At 42.3% G+C, this 22511-nt stretch overlaps 1 protein-coding gene across 8 annotated transcripts in view; it reads left to right on the top strand.

Annotated features, from left to right (window-relative positions):
- Nucleotides 1–5691: 5691 nt before the first annotated feature.
- Nucleotides 5692–22511, top strand: part of APBB2 (amyloid beta precursor protein binding family B member 2) — a 432194-nt gene continuing 415374 nt past the window's right edge. For 5 of the 8 annotated variants that reach the window (XM_043970482.1, XM_043970488.1, XM_043970489.1 and 2 more), the window contains exon 1: nt 5694–5868. The gene's annotated coding sequence lies outside the window, so the exon portion shown is untranslated. Of the gene's footprint in view, nt 5869–22511 lie in introns of all 8 variants that reach the window. The other 3 variants (XM_043970483.1, XM_043970490.1, XM_043970484.1) reach the window with 2 other exon arrangements.

The raw sequence follows: 22511 nt of genomic DNA, 5'->3' as shown, positions 1-22511 counted from the left end.
TCAAAATACTATTCTTTAATGGCTCAAGAACACAGAGGGGATGTTCGTGACGTGGGGAAATGAGAGATCGTTTACTTTGTAAAAATCATGAGGCAAAGAGAATCCAACTATTTTATTAGCTGTGTATGACGGGAGGGGGTGGAGATAGAAGTGGAGGGACGTTGAGCTGCTAAGACACTGAGATGTTCTCTAACAAGTGAGAATAAAGAGATATAACTGTCCTAGAATTAAGCTATTTTTATGAATCTGTATCAATTAAAGGGAAAGAATATGTGCTTTGGATGGGAGGAGAAGGAAGAAAGGAAAGACTGGGTGCGGGAGATTAACACACCTACTCCACACTCCACACCCCCTTGGAAATAGATCATTAAAGGAATTTCCTCTTAGCTACCGTCTCTCAGGGACAGCTTCAGCACGAATCTGGTTTGCAGAGGTTCTAAAGGTTGGCCCTGCTACTGTAGGTTGGACCTGCCCTCCTCTCCACAGCCCCCTTGCAAAACTTCAAGTGAACACAGGACGTCGCTCTCCCTCCTGGGCGAGCTCTCCAGGCACCGCCGCCACGCCTGGCTCACCCCTGCTCTCCGCCTTGCCCTGCTTTGGGGTGGGCGGGGGGAACAGGAGGAAGACTTGCAGGAGGAGGGGTAGTGGGAGTCAGGAATTGTTTCCTGGGGTAAACGTAACAATGTAGGAAAGCGTTTCCGGAAGGCAGATTGCATCAGGTGTAGAAGCCAAAGCTTCCTCGACGCGACCAAACCTGCTCTGCCCACGGAGCATGCCCAGTGTGCTAGGATCTCGCCTCGGTGGATCTCGCCCGGGAGAGCTCCACTTCAGGTTTTAGCGGTGGTCTGGGAGGAAGAAGGCAGCCGCGAGAGGGGAGAGCATCTCTTAGCCGCCGAGCATTCCAGAGCCAAAGGTTCAAGGACCTTGGAGACCTCCTGGCCCTACTCATTCGCGTCACAGGAGAGGAAACTCATGCCTGGGTTCATCCAGGTAGCTGGGGGCAGAGCCAAGATGACTCCTGGGGTCTTAGGCTTCTGAGCCTAGTGTTGTTTGCAGTGCAACCGCACTGCGTCCTGCTTACAGCCCGAAGACTGGAAATTTACTTGGAATAAGATAAGAGGCAGAACAGGAAGCATTTAGGATGAGGGGTGTGAGTGTCCATCATTCACACTGACCAGCCGCATTTGAGACTTATATTTGTTATTGTTCAGACACTTTGTTAGGGGGCAGCATCCCTATCATATAGTTCTCTCCATAAAGAGAACCCTACTTAACGTGAGCATCCCAGCGTGCCTCCTAGAAATAAGTGAATAAAGACATTTCAAAAACTAATGCCCTATCTCTGTCTCTCATTATGGGAAGGGAATCGTAGAATGAAAGATTTCTAAAAGTGGGAAAGAAGTTTCCAGCAAGCATATCCCCTGTCCTAATCATAGCTGGGGGGTGGGGGGGGGGGAGGGAGGAGGAGGAAATGAAACATCCAGTTAGTTTTCAATATTTATTCAGATGTTTGGGGGGGGGGTGTTTGAACTCCCCCAGGAGGTTTTACAGGTGGGCGTGGGTGTGGGTGGCTCAGACAGAGCTGAACTTGAAATCACGTGTTGCTAGATGCAGAGGAAATGGCAGGAATGAATAATCCTGCCTCTGACATATACTAGCTTTGTGACCCCAGGCAAGTCCCTTCATCTCACTGGGCCTCTGTTTCTTCATATGAAAAATGAGGAGGCTTTAATACAATGACCTCAAAGGTCCTTTCCAGCTCAAAATCTAAGATTCTGTGAGGGACACAGACCATCTGTCCTCTGCTTCTTCTTAGATGTTCAGTTTAGCTTTCAGTCTCTACCCTCTTTCTCCATCCAGTAATTCCTTTTCTCCCTTTTAAATGTTTTATTGATTGCTAGTTACTTTTTTAAAAATGCCACTGTCACTTGCCAATGATTCCCTCACCCTCTCTCTCTAACCCCAACTATAGGATCATTGGAACCCTCCCTGAAACAAGCATTTAGGTAAAACAAATCAACACATTGTCCCTGTCTGATAGTCCAGCAAATCTCTGCCAAGAGTTGGAAGGCTTATGTTTCCAACAGCCCTCTCAAGTCACAGTTGAACAGCAGCTAGGTGGCAAAGTGGAGAGAGTGCCAGGTGTGGAGTCAGGAAGATTAATCTTCCTGAGTTCAAATCTGGCTTCAGATACTAGCTGTGTAATTCTGGGCAAGTCACTTAACCCTGTTTGCCTCAGTTTCCTCATATGTAAAATGAACTGGAGAAGAAATAGCAAACCGCTTCAGTATCTCTACCCCCCCCCCCAAAAAACCCATATGAATTCGAGAAGTCGTCTGACTTCTGTTAAAGGAATTTCCTCTTAGCTACCGTCTCTCAGGGACAGCTTCAGCACGAATCTGGTTTGCAGAGGTTCTAAAGGTTGGCCCTGCTACTGTAGGTTGGACCTGCCCTCCTCTCCACAGCCCCCTCGCAAAACTTCAAGTGAACACAGACGTCTGAACAAATTGATCAGTGTTCCAAAGTCTTTCAATGTTTTTTTCTTTTTTGTAATTATTCACTAATTATTATTATTATTTTTTTGCGGGGCAATGAAGGTTAACTGACTTGCCCAGGGTCACACAGCTAGTTAGTGTCAAGTGTAATTTGAACCAGGTCCTCCTGAATCCATGGCTGGTGTTTTATCCACTGCGCCACCTAGCTGCCCCCGTCCACTAATTCTTTTTGTTTGTTTGTTTGTTTTTTTGTTTTTAGTGAGGCAATTGGGGTTAAGTGACTTGCCCAGGGTCACACAGCTAGTAAGTGTTAAGTGTCTGAGGCCAGATTTGAACCCAGGTACTCCTGACTCCAGGGTCGGTGCTCTATCCACTGCGCCACCTAGCTGCCCCTCCACTAATTCTTTTTTTTCATTTTTTTTTTTTGGTGGGGCAATGAGGGTTAAGTGACTTGCCCAGGGTCACACAGCTAGTAAGTATCAAATGTCTGAGGCCGAATTTGAACTCGGGTCCCCCTGAATCCAGGGCCGGTGCTTTATCCACTGCGCCACCTAGCTGCCCTCCTCCACTAATTCTTTTTTTTTTTTTTTTTTTTTTTTAGTGAGGCAATTGGGGTTAAGCGACTTGCCCAGGGTCACACAGCTAGTAAGTGTTAAGTGTCTGAGGCCGGATTTGAACTCAGGTCCTCCTGAATCCAGGGCCGGTGCTCTATCCACTGCGCCACTTAGCTGCCCCTCCACTAATTCTTAATAAAGATTGTTAGGATTGATGAAGCATACTATCCACCTCCAAAGAAAGAACTGACATCGATTAAACACAGTCTGAAGCATCTTATTTTTCACTTTCATTTTTCTTTTATTCAAGTTTTATACAAAATAACTAATATGGTAATGTTTTATATAATTGCACTTCTGATTGCTTACTGCCTCTGGGAGGGGGGTGGCAGGGATAAAATTTGAAATTCAGAGTTACAGATAAAAATGTTAATTATTTAAAAAAAATAAAATTGTTGGGAATAAGATTGATAGATGGACATTAAAATGGGTTTGGAGGAATAGTTCATAGAAAATAGATTCACAGATTAGGAAAAGGGAAATGTTCATTCATTAATTCAATATTTATTAAGTTCCTACTATGTGAAAGAACTGTAGTAAACCCTTAGAGAAGGTTAAAAAGCTAAGTATAACTTAAGGGAGCTAAAAACCAGTTTTTGCAAGAAGGCACATTTTGGAGGAAAAAGGTGGGGTGGCGGGGAAAGGCAAGGTGAATGGGGCATTCCTTTTTGAAATGTCTTTGTTCACTTATATCTGGGAGGCATGCTGGGAGGTTCCCCATAAGTAGGGTTCTATTTATAGAATGAACCTATAGGGGCCAGCTAGGTGTTGAATTGGATAAAGCACTGGCCCTGGATTCAGGAGGACCTGAGTTCAAATCTAACCTCAGACACTTGACACTCACTAGCTGTGTGACCCTGGGCAAGTCACTTAACCTTCATTGCCCTGCAAAAATAAATTAAAAAAAAAAATGAACTATAACAGATATTGTTGTTGATAGGGATGCTGCCCCCTAACAAAATGTCTTAACAGGAGCACTGGAAATTACAGTGGTGTAGTGGGAAAAAAAAATGAAAACCAAGCTTAGTGTTAGAGTCTAAAGAAGTGTTTAAGCTCTAGCTTTGATGCTTATTAGCTATTGACCCTGGGCAAGTCACTTAACTACTCTGAGGCTCTATTTCTTCATCTGTGCGATAGAATATTAATACTTATGTGATTTACCTCTTTGGGTTGTTCTGAGGGAATGGCTTTATAAACCTCCAAGTACAATATAGCAATAATAACTAGCACATATAATAATATATAGTATACATACATTATAATATATAATACAGTATAACATATAATAATAACTAAAACTAGATGGCAGTTTGTATGAAAAGTGCTATAACTTGTTATCTTGCTTGATCCTCACTACAACCCAGTGGAATAGGTATTTTGAGTATCTCCTGCAGCTGAGAAGTTAAGTGATTTGCCTAAAGTCACACAGCTGCTAAATGTTTGAGGGAGAATTCGAACTCAGGTCTTCTCAATTCCAAGCTCAATATTCTACCCCCCACCTGTCTATATAAAGTAAAACTGATAAACATCTTAATTACTCAGTATTTATTACAAACCTGGCTTGTACTGCTACATAGTACATAGTAGTTACTCAGTGATTTTTGAATGTAATTAGTTCTGTAGTTAGGTAACACCCTGGATAGAGCATTAGGCCTGAAGTCAGCAAAACCTAAATTCAAATCCTACCTGAGACACTTAATAGCTATGTGACCCTGGGGAAGTCACTTAGCCCTCAGCTTAATTTTCCTTAATTGTAAAATGGGAAAAATAATACCACCTACTTCCTAGGGTTGCTGTGAGGATAAACTAAGATATTTGCCCAGTGTTTGTACAAAGTTTAAAGTCACATATAAATGCTAGCCATTATTAAGAGCTAATCTTTTAAAATCTTCTATGTTCCAAAATTGCGACGTTACATTTCAAAACTGGGAAAATGTAAATGAGAGAAAAAGATTGAGGTTTGAATAAGAGTTTTCATATTTTGTCTTTACTCTTCTGATAGTCTTTTTCCTTTTCTTGTTTTGTGATTGGCTGCAGAAGGAAAAAGAAAATAGGATGAGTGGGGGAAGGTTGGGAGATACAGCAGAAGGAAAATGTGTGATGACTAAGGATTGAGTGGAGGCAGTGGAGAAGATATTTAGAGGTGATCAGATGTAGACTCTAGCAACGATTTCTCTTAGAAAGTATAGGCATATAATAGAGGAGGTTGATGACAATTAAAAAGTAACAAAAATATTTTGTTATCCAGCCACCTGGACGACAAACAGGAAGGGAACACCCCCCCCCCTTTTTTGCGGTTGTGCAGTGTCTTGTCTGTGGCCTTCCAATTCCACTAGCCCGGAGGAAATCCTCCCAACCAAAATAATCCTCGGCCGCAGATGGGAATGGATGAATGGTGATGTGAGTCCCAGATACTTTTCTCCAGTGCCTTCCTCCTCCCTCCCGGCCCCTCCCTCTTCCGTGCTCTCTGCCTCCGCCTTTCTCCAGTTCCATCCCAGCTCTGTCCGGCTCCCTCTATCCTCCCCTTTCCCAGCTACCGCCAAATCCTGGAGAAGTGGAATTTCGGCCCCGAATCTCCCTAAATGTGACTCCGGGCGCGGAACCGGGCATGCTCAGTCGGCAGAGCCCGTTTTGGTCGCAAGTAGGAAGCTTTGGCGCTACACCCCGCAGCTGATCTTGGTGCTTCTCGTTCAGGAGACCGGCTAGAGAGTAGCCTACGGGGCGCAGGAACAAACGGCTGCAGCCGCATGCCGAGCTGGGTGAGCCCCACTTTCTTCTCTTCCTTTCTTCTGCTCCCCCCAGGGTCCTCCCTCCCTTTTCCTGAGTAGGGGGTTGAGGAAGGAGTGAGTGCTTGGGGGTGGGGGGGCGGGTGGGGGAAGAGACCCAGGAAAGCTGCCTGTACGTATGCGCTCACGCCCGGAGGGGCTGCTGGCTACTCCTCCGCTCTGGCACTGCTGCCACGGGGAACCACAGCCGCAGTCACAGCTGCAGCAGCTGCCGCCGCATCTGCAGCAGGGCTCCCTACCCCGGCCACGGAGTTGGGGAGCTCTACGTGCCCGGTTCCGCTCACCCCTTCCCGGTTGCCGCCGGCGCCACTGCAGAGCCTGGAGGCTCGGGGTGGGCACACACGCATACTGCTCCAGGGTTGAGATCCTTCGGGTTCCTGGCCGCCTCCCCACCCCGTATTCGCCTCCCCCCCCGCCCCCGTTAGCCTGGGCTATGCCGAGAGATGGGGCGGTGGGGGGTGGGTGAGTGGGGGGAGGAGGGCTGGGCATAGAGGGGAGAGAATACTCTGGGAGGTGGGGGCTGGGGAATGGAAAAGTGGTGGTGAGCGAGAGACTGAAGAGCGCAGCCCTGCCCCCCTCCTGCCCCCCATTCCCCCTCCAGCCCCGGCCTCTGCTGTGCGTCTGGATGCCACCCCTCTCCGTGCGCACGGCAGCACTGTCCTTGTTGAGAGTTGGGTTGTGGGGCTGGGTTCGGATGTGTTGGAAGGAAACGAATGAGCCGGGTACCCATAGCCCTGACCTGGAGCAATCCAAAATGCTGTGGGGGAAAGTTCATCCTCCCCCTGGGGACATTTAAAACTAGAAAATGGCCGAGTGAAAGGGATCAGATTATGAGAAGCCCCAACCTGGGCTGGAATTACCTTTTGATCCCAGACGGGGAAGATGGGGGTGGAGGTATGTCTAGATATGACATTTGGCTGATCAAATCCATCTAGTGATAGCCGAGTAAGGGAGATAATGTCTGTCCGGGTGGAGGGCCCGCCCCTGACAATACAAGGTAGCCTTGCTGTCAATGGAAAGCGGGAAAGAGCTTGGACTTCAATCTTATTTCACTGATTTTGATGGGGGTGGGGAATTATCGTTTAAAGTTGTGGCAGTTTAACAATCAAGTGTTAAGTCATATTGCAAGCCGGGACTGCTACAAATATTTTTGGCTTGTTGGTAGCGTTGGTAAAAATATAAAAAATGAGTGTGTGTGTGTGTGTGTGTGTGTGTGTGTGTGTGTGAGAGAGAGAGAGAGAGAGAGAGAGAGAGAGAGAGAGAGAGAGAGAGAGAGAGAGAGAGAGAGAGAGAGAGTGGGGGGGGGGGGATGAACCATAGATGGAGTTCTGAGAAGGGAATAGTGGAATAGGCACCAGACAGCATTTGCTCGAGAGAGAGAGAGAGAGAGAGAGAGAGAGAGAGAGAGAGAGAGAGAGAGAGAGAGAGAGAGAGAGAGAGAGAGATCCTAGCCGTGATGATACATTTCTTGGAGATGCATTAGGTCAGCTACCAAAAGAATTACCCCAGAATGATGCCAGAAGTGTCACTTCCCAGAAATGGGGCAACTGTTCATGCCAGCTGGCATTGGTTTGTAGCCACTTCCTTTTTCATATGGACTGATTTTAAAACCGACAGTGGCTGCTACTGGATTTGGGATCTCTGCTGTTCTTATTTTTTCTTGAAAATTGGTCATCTTACTTTGCATGCTTCCCTAAAATTCCTAGGATACATGCTACTTGAGACTGGTCAAGATATATAGAGTAGCCAGCCTTTCAGGAATGGACTGTTTAAAAGCTGGGCTCAAGAGCTCTTCATCACTGGGGCTTTTCAGTATTGCTCAGTTTTATTTAGCCTGAGATTCCAAAGCATTGTTTATCAATTGTTGATCAAACAGAGTGATTAGATGTCTATGGGGAAAGGTGCAGTTTTTCTAATGAAGTGAAACTTGTCAAAAAACACAAGGAGAGGTTGGAGAATCAGGTGTTGGGGAAACTCTGAGGAAACGCAGGTGGCAGTAGAATACAAAGGTCTATGAGCATTCAGCAAGAACTTCATAGAGAATCAGGAGACTGAGTTTTTCTTCCTCCATCATTATCTTTATTATTGTTTTTACTCACTTGCTATGTGACCCTGAGGAAAATCACTTAATTTGTTGGTAAACTGAGGATGATACTGCTGAGGAGACAGACCTCAAAATGGTATTTGCTTTCAGCTTTTGAGAAAGATCTCAGAAGTGGGGCTCTTTTTTCCAAAGGAAACTATTACTTTCAATATATTTGTTAATACTTTAACAACTACTTCTTATTGTATCCCTCAGTTGTCTTGATTTCTCAGAAGCAAGTATACAGTTGTTGCTAGCTAGATGGATGGTGCAATGAGAAGAATGATGGACTTGGAAGAAAGGAAGACCTGATTTCAAATTCAGTCCCAGATTATCTTTTAACTTTGTGACCCTGGACAAATCACTTGAACTTTCTGGGTCTCTCTTTCTCCACCTCAAATAAGAGAGGATTGGACATGGTGGCGTCTAGAGCCCTTTTCAATCTCAACAATGTCCCTATTGGAATGTATTATTTAGAGCTATAAGGAAAGTAATGGTCTAGTAATCATCCTTAGAACTGATCTAGTGTCTAAGCCCTGCTTTTTACAGAGGCTCCAAAATGTGAAACGATTTACACAAAATAATGTTGTTAGCAAATGGTAGATACAGAATTTAAATTGGGGTCTTCTGACTTCTGGTCCTGTGTGCATTCTACTGAACCAGCTTACAAGGGCAAAACCAAGCTACTGCTTTGGGTTGAAACCTAAACTAAATTAAAGTAATTCCAGCCTCGGCCTTACAAAATTGTCTAAGAAAGGCTTAGCACTTTTGATGCAGAACCCTCCAAGACAAACTATATTGATAAAAAGCAAATCTAATGCATACTAATGCCTTTTATTCCTGCCAACTTATGTTGAGGGAGTTCTTTTCCCTAACCATATATATGTGTATATGTACATATAGAAAATTTAAACAATATATATTAATTATAAATTATCATATTTATATATTATTGTATTATAATTATATACACACATAACATTTAAATAATTTTCTTGCCCTGACAGCAAATAATGCCAAAAACCTGGCTATCTTATGGTAGTGTTTCATTGATTACATTGAACCCTTTACATTGTTCTTCCATGAGGACAGTGAACATTTGCTATAACATTGCTTTCCAGGAGCTTATGAAAAACTAAAAGAAAATATTCTCCTAGGATCTGTTATACAAGAAGATATGCAGTGTGGCTATAAAGTAATAACTACTTAAAACCCAAACAAACAAACAAACGCTCCACAGCCTACTCATTAAGAGAGATGTTATAATTCAAAGTAGTCACTTTGGGAGGCAATATGCTTTTTTCATTGCTCAAAAAAAATTTTGGAGCTGTGTACAATTTCACAAGAAATGAGAAAAATCAGTCTCACTAGTTTGTCTCACTTTAAAACAACAACAACCCCAAATTGGTATTATCTAGCTTAATCATTTTTTGGTCTTATTTATGACTTATTTTTAGAAGCCTTTTAGCTGATCCCCTCCCAAAATCAATTCTCAAAGAAGAATTAGATCCACAAGTGTTTCGAGCAATGGTAGTATCATTGGGATGAGGGTAAAGATGATGCTTTAACAGAGGTTATTTGAATGTCTGGGGTGTGGATGCATGCTCCCTCATATTAGTTATTCTGTTATTGTCACATCAAGGAATGTGAAAATATTCTAAACAGATTTTACTGTCATTCAACAAGGTTTTTTCCCCTCTCCTTTTAAAACATTTTGCTTTGATTTCCTTTGTTTAGGATTAAATTCGAAACATCAGGTCTTCAAAAGGATTTGAGTACTTTGGGGGAGAAAAGGCTACATTTCAAACAAGGAAACTACTTTGTTTTCAATTGCTCAGTAACACTGTCGCACTACAAACAAGGAAGAATATTTAACGTAAATTCAGATGATTCCTTCAAATATTGCTGTTATTGTTAGATGGTAAGATAGTTGAGGGTAAAAGCAAAGTCATTGTGATCTTCCTATTACACCTGGGCCCAGGACAGTGTTTTGTATGGAATAGGTGAAAATGAATGTTGGTTGGATTGAATTGAATTTTGGGTGTTCTGCATCTTAATGTTTTGTTGGTAGAGACTTCATTTGAAATGCCCTAGGAAAGCCACTTATTCTCGCGAGGCCTAATTTAAAGAAATTTAAAATTTTAAGGTTCTTTTCAGCCCTAAAGCTGTGATATTCCTGGAAGTGGACGGCAAGGAAGAAAAAGATATTTTTAAAGAAAATGAAGGAATCTTCCAGACTTCTAAACTGGAGTGATTCAAGTCTTTGATTCAAAGATTTAGAATTGCAATAGACCTTAGAGATCATCTAGCTCAAGCTATCTCATTTAAAGAGGAGGAAACGGAGGCTCAATGAGGCCAAATAATTTATGTAAGGTCACACAGGTTGTAAGTGACAGGGCCAAAATTTGAATATAAATTCTCTGATTACTCTTTTCCATTGAACCTCATCCTTGACCTTGTTCTGCCTTGGTCAATGCCTTTCTGTTTGTTGGCTGATAACTTTTCATTCATTTATTTATTTATTTTCAGCAGAATGACATTTACAAAATTAACTTTCAGTGTGTCAAACTGGTCAGGTTTGGGTTATATTTCACTGGGTGACAAGTATTTTCCTCCAATTTTTCTGGAGATCAGAGCAAAAGAAGGAGTTTTCTTCTATTAAAGGCGTTGCTAATATAGGAAAAGGAAATTCTACTGAGAATGCAAAGGAGTTTGTAATCAGGTTGTTTTAGGACATGGGGAACTTTAAAAGGCTTTCTCTTTCTTCCCTTTCCTTTCTCTACCATGTCTGGAAATGCAGATATTAGTATTGCTTTAACAGGAACTTATTACCCATTGCTGGTAGGGCCTCCCCCCAAAGGACTCCATTTTACTGTACTCAGCTGCTGCAGTGGTAGGAGTTCTGGCCATGGGAATTTGCCTACTCATCATTGGCAGGAAGAGGAATGCCCTTTGATGATGGGGCAGAGTAAAGAAAAGTGATCCTGTTTAATATTTTTAGAGCACTTTGCTTTAAAGAAGTACATGCTCTTTTACCTCATTAACGTTCAATGAGGTAGGTTAATGGCAAGAGTCCTCGTCCCCATTTAAAATACACAGACAGTAGGTAAAGAAATATTTGGGGCTTCTGACAGGAGCTAAAACTTAGGGTACTTGGTCCCCTTGGGAAAAGTCTTCACAATGAAAATGTGCTGGGAAATAGAGAGAGAGTCCAACCTTTGAGAGAGAAATTCACTGTCAAAAAAAAGTCTGCTGACAACTAGAGGGACTCCATCAGCTGGGACTGTAGATTTCCTGTGGATAGCTCTATGTGGAATTTCATCTAGCACCTCAAATTTGACATTCAAAGCTGAACTCATCATTTTTACCCACCCCCAAACTTGCTGCTTACCCCTATTGCTGTTGAAGGTGTGTATCAACTTCCTTCCTGTCACCCAGGTTTATAACTTCAAAGTCATCTTTCAGTCTTCCTTCTCTTTCTCTCCTTATATCCAACAGATTGGTATAAATGCTTGTTGAGCCCAATTAGCACCCAAATCCTGCTAATTCCACTACTACAAATGGTTTCTTACTTGTACCTTCCTTTAATTACTCTACTATTACCATAGTTTTGGTCAAGAGCTCTCAACACGATAGTACAGAAGCACTGGGTTAGGGAACATTTCGGGTTAAAAGACAAATAAAAACATAGTTCCTGCCCTTGAAGTGCTTACTTTCTGAGGGTTGGCAATCGAGGAATCAAATTGTGTGCAAGTAAATAAATACAAAAAATATGCAAAACAAATGGCTGGAGCAATCATTAAAATACTGAGTCTGTGGGTCAGGAGGACCTGAGTTCAAATCCTATCTCAGAAACTTCCTTAGATGTTTGACACTGAGCAAATTATTTAACTATTCTGGGCCTCAAGTTCCATGTCTATAAAATGAAGGCCTTGGAGTTGGGCTCTCCAGGCTTTCTTCTGGCTCTGAATCTATAATTCTTATATGATGTAGTTTCCAAAGGGAAATAATATTAATAAGTGGGAGCATCATGAAATGCTTGGGTAAGATGTGGTATTTCAGCTGGAAAGCTTGGAAAGAAGCTGGGTTTTTTTTGTGTGATGTGGAACTGAGAAGAGAAAAACTCTAAAGCCTATGGTATTACATGTGCAAAAGCCCAGAGGCTGGAGATGACATGTCTTGTATCAGGAAACTGCAAATGATCCAGCTTAACTGGAACTGAGAATGTTGCAAAGGGAAGAAAAAAGAACTTAGACTGGAAAGGTTTGTAGGGAGGCAGACTGTGAAGGACTGCTTATTAACATGCCCCATCTCCCCTATCCTGAAAAACATCAACAAACAAAAACCCTTCCCTTGACCCATCTATCCCTGCTAGCTATCATCCTTTATCTCCTTATTCTTTTTTTTTTTTTTAAGTGAGGCAATTGGGGTTAAGTGACTTGCCCAGGGTCACACAGCTTGTAAGTGTCAAGTGTCTGAGGCCGGATTTGAACTCAGGTCCTCCTGACTCCAGGGCCGGTGCTCTATCCACTGCGCCACCTAGCTGCCTCCTATCTCCTTATTCTTATGGTTAAATTCTCCACTTTCTTTCCTCTCACTCTCTTTTTAACTCTTTGCTATCCTGTTTCCAGTCTCATCATTCAACTGAAAATTCTCTAAAGTTACTAGTGTTCTCTTAATAGCCAAATTGAATGGCCTTTTCTCAATCATCATTCTTTACTTCTCTATAACCTTAAACTTTGTTAATCATCCTCTTCTCCTTCCTACTCATTTCTCTCTAGGTTTTTGTGACACTGCTCTCTCCTGGCTCTCCACCTGACTGACTGCTCCTTTTCTGTCTCCTTTGTTTGATTTTTATCTGGATCATGCTTACTCTTGGTGGGTATTCCCCTAAGACTCTGCCCTGGGCTTTCCTCTCTTCTTCCTCTATGTTATTCCCTTGGCGATCTCATCAGCTCTCAGGGATGCAAATATTTCTTTACCAATGGAATTTCTTAGATCTACTTACCTAGCCTTAACCTTTGGGAGTTGTCTTCCGATCTCCAATCTTGCATCTTCAACTGACTAAGGAATATTTGTAACTCGATGCCCTGTAGACATGTTAAAGTGAATGTGTTGAAATCTCTCCTCTCTCCCAAACCTTCCCCTCTTCCTAATTTCCTATTACTATTCAGGATACTACTGTTCTCCTGGTCACTGGAGCTGACCTATATATGTAGGTATGACGATACCTATATCGTCCTGGAATCCTCTCACTCTCCATATCCAACTGGTTGTTATATCTTGTCATTTCTGTCTTCAGAACATCTCTGGTATATGCCCCCTTCTCTCCTTCAACACTACCACCACCCTGTTGCAGGCCCTCATGACCTCATATTATTGTAATAACCTACTGGTTGGTCGGCCTGCCCTAAGCCTCTCCCAACTTCAAAGTCTACTTAGACGTCAAATGGATCTTCCTAAGGTTCAGGTCTGATCATGTTATTTCCCTATTTAATAAATTCAAGTGGCTTCTTATTGTTCCAGGATCAAGTATAAAATACTGTTTGCATTTTAAACCCTTTCATAACCGCCCCCCCCCACCCCCACCCCCGCGCCCCTCTCAGTCTTCTTACGCTCTACTGTGTTCCCAGCAGTCCAGTGACACTGACTGGTCTCCTTGGAATTATTCACACACTACCCTCTGCTGACTCCCTGCATTGTCATTGGCTGTTTCCAGGTCTGGAAAGCTCTCTCTCATCGTCTCCCCCTCCTGGCTTTCCTGCTTTCCTTTACATCTCAGCTAAAGGCCCACCTTCTGCAAGAAGGCTTTCCCAAGGGGCAGCTAGGTGGTGCAGTGGATAGAGCACCAGCCCTGGAGTCAGGAGGACCTGAGTTCAAATCCAGCCTCAGACACTTAACACTAGCTGTGTGACCCTAGGCAAGTCACTTAACCCCAATTGCCTCACCAAAAAAAAAAAAAGGCTTTCCCAGCCCTCTTTCATCTTAGTAACTTCCTTCTGAGATCACCCAGATGTCATGGTCATCTTTGAGAACAAAGGACAAACAACAACTCCCTATTTATCCTGAATATATCATATTTGCACATATTATTTGCATGTCCTCTGCCCCCATTAGACTGTGTCCTCCTTGAAAGCAGTGGCAGGGTTTGTTCTTTTGGGGTGGTTTTTTTGGTTTTTGGTTTTTGCCTTTTTGGGGGTAATTCCTTAGTGCTCCTTACAGTTCCTAGCCCTTAGCACTTGTGGGCTGTACCTACCTCAGTAAAACTGTCTCAGCAGATGGGCTAACGAGGTTGAGGGTGACCGACAGGCTTCAAGTGGGTCTGTGAGTTAGGGAGTTCTCTCTCCAGTGTGAAGATTCTCTCCCTCTTCCTGGAATGGGCGGACTAGAACAGTTTGTTCTAATGTCATGAAAGCAGCTGAAGTAGGTGCTGTGGAGCACACGGAGCTTGGTCAGACATCAGAGGTGCCGAGGTCATCCACGGCATCCCTGGACCACCCCCAGTTGTCTTGACTTTCGTCTTGCCACTGGACTTCTCTGACTCTGGAAGACAGAGTGAGGCTGACAGCTTTGAAAGTGAAGACATCACCCACCATCCACTATTTTATCCTAACAGCGTGATGTCATTGGTCCTCTCTGAAAATGAAGGATCACCCCTACCACCGGCACAGATGCTTAACAAATGCTAGATGACTGACCACAACATCAAGAGGACCCAAGTTCAAATTCTCTCCAAAACATCCTTAGCTGTTCGACTTTGGGCATGTCATTTAACCACTGGGCCTCAGCACCTGAGTGCCAGATAGAGAAGTTTGTCTTTTTGAGTGTGGGGGTAGGGAAGACTTGTTGTAGGAAAACATAGTCGCTGGATATTTTGGATTAGAGACTGGAAGCAATCGACAGCCACGAAACATGGAGCAGTTCACAAAAGCAGATTTATTCAGCCATAGTAGGGAAAGGATACTGATCAATAATTTTCAGTGTTGACTCAGAGTTAATTCAGTGTAGCACCACTTCCTATTCTCGGTCATGCTGCTAGACCTTACCATCCAAAGTCTCAGGCCCCATTATCATGAGCTCCCTCTGGCTTTTTTATACTCTGGCAACTGAAGAGCCAAGGCCTCGGGCCTTCCTCCCCTGAGCCAACCATTGCCCAAAGACAATTTCAGTACCTTCTAAGGAAAACGAGCTCTCCCAGCTCATGTGTGGGAGGATTCTTCATCTAGCTCTCCTACCACCTCTGTGTTTCAAGATCCTGGCAGCTGTGTGAAGATTGGAGAATTCAGGCCCTCATCACTTACCTGGATTATTCATTTAAAAAAAATTTTTTTTGGTGGGGCAATGAGGGTTAAGTGACTTGCCCAGGGTCACATAGCTAGTAAGTGTCAAGTGTCTGAGGCCAGATTTGAACTCAGGACCTCCTGACTCCAGGGCCGCTGCTTTATCCACTGTGCCACCTAGCTGGCCCCTGGATTATTTTTTAATAGTTTCCTATATATCTTTCCCATCTTCAGTTCGTCCTTCACATATCTGCTCAACTAATATCTAACTTGTTGTTCTGACCAGGGCTAACTAGCTTGGGTGAAAAACTAAAGCAAGTTGGGGGCAGCTTGATGGTGCAGTGGATAGAGCACCAGCCCTGGAGTCGGGAGAACCTGAGTTCAAATCCAGCCTTAGACACTTTACAACTTACTAGATGTGTGACCTCAGGCAAGTCACTTAACCTCAATTGTCTCACCAAAAAAAAAAAAAAAAGAAAAGAAAAGAAAAAGAAAAATTAAAGCAAGTCACTGTTGCTTCTAGGACAAAATAAAAGTTCCTTAATCCTGGTATTTAAAAACCCTCCATAGTTGGGCTCTAGCCTCCCTTTCTGGTCGTTTCTCACTCATCATAACACTCCATCCAAAGCTGCACTTCTAGCAGTTCTTCAGCCTCCCCCTCCTTCCACATTCTTTAAGCACCCTCTTACTGGAATGCCACTCATTGAAACCCCCAGGCTCCTTTTTGCCTTTGCACAGTGTATAGTTTGTCATATCCCTACATTTATAGATGGTAAGCTTAAGCTCCTTCAGGGAAGAGATTGACATTTTTCATCTTTGAGTCCTCAGAGCCTAGCACACGGTATGGCCAGGTAGAACAGTAGGTAGTGCTTGCAGCCTGAAGTCAAGAAGATCTGAGTTCAAATCCAGCCTTGGACAGTTACCAGCTGTGTGACACTCGGCAAGTCACTGAACTAAGTTTCCTGATCTGTAAAATGAGATAATAGCACTTACCTCCCAGAGTTGTGAGGTTCAGATGAGGTAATAATTGTAAAATGCTATAGCACATAACACTATATAAATATTAGCTGCTGCTGCTTCTCCTCTTCTTCCTTCTCTTCCTCCTCCTCTTCTCCTTCCTCCTTCTTTTCTTGTTCCTCCTCTTTCTTCTGTCTTCTTCTTCTTCCTTCCTTTTCCTCCTCCTCTTCCTCTTCCTCCTTTTCCTGCTTCTCCTCTTTCTTCTCTGTCTGCTTTTTCCTCCTCCTCCTCATCTTATATTGAATACATTTGTTGAATTGGGTTGTGTTGCAGAGTCTTCGCTCTTTAGCATAGCAGACAGGAACTCAGGCTTTTGAAGTATAATACTACCAATGATTTTCCCCTGAAGAATGCTAAGATTGAGATGATTCATTAATTCAGGAGGCCTTTATTAATCACTTAGTTATGTTCCCAGTACAATGCCTTATCTAGAGACAAATACAAGAATGAAATAATCACTTCCCTCCAGAACCTGGCATTCTGTTTGGAGGATGAATCTACACATATAAGTAAATAAAAATATACATAAAAGTAATTTTTGGATGGAAATGAAAGAAAATCAGGGTAGGCCTCCTGTGATTGGTGGCACTTGAGCTGAACCTTCAGGAACCATAGAAATTCTAAGAGGCAGAAGTGAAGAGAGATTACATTTTTTTTTTTGGTTCTGTGCAAAGATGCGGAGGTGGGATGTGGAACATGGGGCATAGGACGTAAGCCAGAGATTATTTGATCCAAGCAAAGGCAAAGGTTTGGGGAGAGATACCATGAGGAGTTTTACATTGTGGGACTAGTGGGGTGAGAATAGAGAGGAATGGAAGAAGACTAGTGGTCAGAGAACTTTTAGGCCTCAGAATCTTAGCTTCGGCTTTCTGACCAAAGCCCACTTCCATTCTGGTGATCAGAAGTCTCTTTGGTGTACTTGACTGCAGACTGGCACTTGTGAGGTGGCTGGCTAGGCTATTTGAAGCTCTAGAGATACTGGAAAATCATTGGAATAGACTTATCATTTTAAGAGCTGAATTGGTACATTTGGGAGTGAAGGTAGAATTTGCTTCAGGATGGAAGTAATTTTCTGAGTGCTTTGGGAACAAGAGAGCACATATGCCCAGAATAGGATGAGCTGGCCAGGCCAAGGAGAACTGAGAAGATCTTCACTATTAAGAATGGGAAGTGATCAAAATGTGAATGAGGATTTTCCTGGAGTCAAGGCCCACGGAGTGATAGGTCCTGGCACTTGTTTCATTTGAGGCAGTCCTTGGCTATTTTGTCATGCTCAAAACATCCCTGAGACAAGAATTTGGGGTTTATCATTCTAGGAATTGCTCAGGAAGCCACAGCTAGAGAACTGAGAACTGTGTACTCTATAGTGCCCTAAACATGCTATTATGTAAAATATCAGACCCCAGGTGAACCTTGGAATGACCAGGGAAGACTAACTGGATCACCTAAGGATATGTCACAGATCTGTGATTGTTTTGGTTGTGTCTTTTGTCTTTTTAAGGTCAAAAGCAGCAAAACAAAAGAGCTTGTATTAGGCTTAAAAAACCACAGCAACACATAACACGTTAATGGTGTAAAAGCATTGCTTATTGACTGAGGCAGTGCAAAGAGCACTTGTTTTAAAGTCTAAAAGGCCTAGATTCAAATCTAGGCTCTGCTGTTTACTTTCTGCATGCGCACAGAAAAATCATGCCACTTCTTGGGCTATTAGCTTTCTCTCTCTTTTTTTTTTTTTGGGTGAGGCAATTGGGGTTAAGTGACTTGCCCAGGGTCACACAGTTAGTTAGTGTCAAGTGTCTGAGGCTGGTTTTGAACTCAGGTCCTCCTGAATCCAGGGCCAGTACTCTATCCACTGTGCCACCTAGCTGCCTCCAGCTTTCTCTTTTGTAAAATCTCAGGGCAGACTAGATGATCTTGATGCTGTATTGAGAGAGTTTTTTTTAAAGTTGGCCAAGTCCTTTTTTTTTTTTTTTTTTTTTTTTGGTGAGGCAGTTGGGAGTTAAGTGACTTGCCCAGGGTCACACAGCTAGTAACTGTCAAGTGTCTGAGGCCAGATTTGAACTCAGGTCCTCCTGATCCAGGGCCTGTGCTCTATCCACTGCGCCATCTAGCTGCCCCAGCCAAGTCTTTTCACATTGTCCATAAGAGGCCACCCAACTAGAGTCCATCCTTAGAATTTTGGGAGAAAGTTAAAGATGAGACTCTCTGAAATAGAAACCAACAAATCAACAATGAGACTGAACGTCTAAGAAAATATTCCTAACCTCTCCTTATTTGGGTGTTACCAGGTAGCACAGTACAGTGCCAGCCCTGGAATCAGGAAGACTCATTGTCATAAATTCAGATATGGCGTAAGACACTAGCTGTGTGACCCTGGGCAAGTCATTTAATCCTATTTTCCTCAGTTCTTCATCTGTAAAATGAGCTGGAGAAAGAAATGGCAAACCACTCCAGAATCTTTGCCAAGAAAACTCCAAATGGGGTCACAAAGAGTCGAACACGATTGAACCACAACAACCCCCATACCTAGGATTTATGAGTTTCAGAAATTACAGTGGCTTCCAAATCTCATAGATTTTGAGTGTTTCCCTTAAATCTTATCAAGAAGAAAATCACCTTTTGCTGAACTGCCTTTTAAAAATTTATTTTTCATTCTTTGTTACAGGGGAAGTCTCACTGGGTTGTGTAAGGGATAGATATATTTGTTCTAGCACTTGCTATCTTGTGTGACCTTGGGCAAATCAGTTACCTTCTCAAGGCCTTAATTTCCTCATCTATAAATTTAAAGGCTTAAACCAGATCAGGAGTTCTTAACCTTGGATCCATGGAGGGGTTTGTGAGTAGATTTTAGGGGGTCTGTTAACTTGGATAGGAAAAAAATAATTACATCTTCATTTTTCCTTCCTTGGCATGTTTTTCTTCTGCAACATGGCTAATATGGAAACATGTTTTGCATGACTTCACATGTGTAATTGATATCATTGCTTGCCTTCTCAATGGGTGGAGGAGGGGTATGAGGGAGGGAGAGCACTTGGAACTCAAAATTTAAAAAAAGAATGTTAAAAACTTTTTTATATGTAATTGGGAAATATTTAATGAAATAAATAAAACTATATTTACAAAAAACCCCTTTTCTTGATTTCTCTAGTTTCTGCTTTCCCTTAGGCCTAATTTCTGGGCATCACAACCAACAATTTGTGAGGTCCCACTGGGGACCCAACTGGCCTGCTCCAGTTGGGCAACACACCTCCTTTCTCCTTTCTCCCTTTTCTCTCCTTTCCCCTCACCTCCCCTTATCTCTAAACATGGTCTAGTTACTGAGAATAGTGTGCCTCAGTTTCCTCATCTCAAAAATGGGGATAAAATAATTGTGCAGACTTCTGTAAACCAGCACAGTGCCTTACATCATGGACTGTGAACAAATGTTTGTTGAAATAAATTTAATTAACCTGCAGACTACCACATACATGAAGTAATCAAATTGTAAAGTAATAAAAAACCAAGAGCTTTTTTAGATATAGGGAAAATCATTAAAGTAGGTTAAAATTGGCACATAGCTGTGTACAGATTGCTGATTAAGCAAAATAAATAATAAACATGTTGGGCCAACATGGTCTTGTTTGTAAATCTGGTAAACCACCTGTATCTTTAAGCAATCAATTTAAAGACCATTTTGGTTTGAAGGTAATTGTCTCCAAATTATCCAGTGACATCAATCTATGTTTTGAACCAACATCCTGCCCAATTATAGTCTTTAAAAAAATGCTTGAAAGCCATCATGGGTTTTCATGGATGGTACTGTTGGTTGGCATGCAGGAGATGTTAGTTAAAACAGCGGTCTGCATCTCCTGAGTGCTCTGAGGTTAAAAAGGATGGTTTGCATGACTGCTTTTCCAGCAAAGCTCAGGGCTGTAAAATAGAAGTGGAATATTCCAACCCCTCCATTCTTAACTGGAGAGCCAAGCGTGACCAATGGAGTAGCAGAGAACCTAGGGAGGATCATAGATTATTGGGTAGTTTTTGAAGACTTGCTGGAAAAAAAAATTCAGCCTTCCATTTATGAATAAAAAGAGATTAAACCCCAGTATCCCAATGCTGCAAACCATTTTTATTTCATCTAATGGGATGGAAACTTGTTAATGCAGTTAAAATATTTGCAAGCCAGATGGGGCATTGGTATCCCCCTTGATAGTAAAGGAACCAGAGGGAGGCACAAGTGCATTGAGTAGATTTTCTTTGGAGGGTTCATGGACAAACACAGTTTCAAAGGATGAGAAGGTACGGAGAGTTGTGATCTGCCCTGATCAGAGGATCTTTCACGGTGTAAAAGTAATGGAGAGGAAGTCCTCTATTAACATAAGTTCAAATATCACATCAATATAATGCTTGTGTATCAGACTGAATTTACCGATCTTGTATATTGTTGGGATAGTATTTGAATGTTGCCATATGTAGTTTTGATTTGTATTTCTTTGAGGAGTTCCAAGAGTATTCCATGATTTTTCTTTTTTTTTTTTTAAATTCATCTTCACAGAGTCTTGCTGCAGTTGGTAATACCATATTTCCTCATGTAATTTCTCCCCTCTCTCAACTTTGATGAGGAAATAAATCATATTCTCCCCTCCCATATACCCCACCCACACTACCTTTTAGGGTCTGATGCTGAGCCTCTAACAGTCTTCAGAAAAGGACTGTGGCTACGGGAAATGGAAGCTCTGTATTGCTGTGAATGTCTTCACAGACAACAGCTTAGCATAGTTCCTCCATTAGGAATCTGCCATGCAGGTCGTACTTTGGGGAGCAAAGGAATTCATACACAGTGTCCCAGAAGTCTTAGTGCAGCTTTAAGTGATTAAAGTTCTTTTAAGCTTTTAAAGCTTAGGGTTTTTGGTTTTTGTTTTTAAAAGCTTTAATCATTTAAAATTGTACTAAGACTTCTAGTACATCCTATACTTTAAAGAGACTAGGTCTGCCACTGTCAGGAGACCACTGGCTAAAATATTGGTTGAAAAATGAATGTGGAGGAAATTGTGTGGATAAATAAAAATTCTCTATGTATAGAAGAGAAAACTAGGAGATATTCGTGGAATGTTGTGGTTGACCTGGGACTGGAATTCAGTTTTCATATCCAACTTTAGTTTTTCTGCTAGGTTTTGCAGCTAATATGTGTTCAGGCCCTGTAGCTAGCATACTCCTTTTCTCTTAGCATTTAGTGTTTTTTTTTTATGTATAAGGTATTTTATTTTTTCCGTTACATGTAAAGATAGTTCTCAACTTTTGTTTATACAAGCTTTACAATTTCAGATTTTTCTTCCTCCCTCCCCTCCCTCCCCCCTCCCCTAGACAGCAGGTAATCTGATATAGGTTATATCTATATATCTATATATCTATATACATATAGATATAGATATATACACACACACATATATATACACATAATAACATTAATCCTATTTTTGCATTAATCCTGTTACAAGAGAAAAAATCAGAGCAGTGATGCAAAACCTCAAAATAGAAAAAAAAACCAACAGCACCCAAAACAAAAGAAATAGTATGGTTCAATCAGCATCTATACTCCACAGTTCTTTTTTTTTTCTTGGATTTGGAGATCCTCTTCTATCATGAGTTCCCTGGAACTCTTCTGTACCATCGCATTGGTGAGAAGAATATAGTCCATCACAGTAGGTCAACACTCAATGTTGATGATACTGTGTACAGTGTTCTTCTGGTTCTGCTCATCTCACTCATCATCAGCTCACGTAAGACCCTCCAGGTTTCTCTGAACTCCTCCTACTCACCATTTCTTACAGCACAATAGTATTCCATTGTATTCATATACCACAACTTGTCCAGCCATTCCCCAATTGATGGGCACCCCCTCAACTTCCAATTCCTTGCTACCACGTAAAGAGCAGCTATAAATATTTTTGTACACGTGGGTCCCTTTCCCCCTTCCATGATTTCTTTGGGAAAAAGACCTAAAAGTGGAATTGCTGGGTCAAAGGGTATGCACAGCTTTATCGCCCTTTGGGCATAATTCCAAATTGCTTTACAGAATGGTTGGATCAGTTCACAGCTCCACCAACAATGCATTAGTGTTCCAATTTTCCCACAGCTTCTCCAACATTTATTATCTTCCTTTTTTGTCATTTTAGCCAATCTGATAGGTGTCAGGTGGTACCTCAGAGTTGTTTTAATTTGCATCTCTCTAATCAATAGTGATTTAGAGCATTTTT

The sequence above is a fragment of the Dromiciops gliroides genome, chromosome 6 (assembly GCF_019393635.1).
Source record: "Dromiciops gliroides isolate mDroGli1 chromosome 6, mDroGli1.pri, whole genome shotgun sequence".
In the NCBI taxonomy this organism is placed as follows: Eukaryota; Metazoa; Chordata; class Mammalia; order Microbiotheria; family Microbiotheriidae; genus Dromiciops; species Dromiciops gliroides.
The sequence above is the reverse complement of the archived record's forward strand: the minus strand, read 5'-3'. Positions and strand labels throughout refer to the sequence as shown.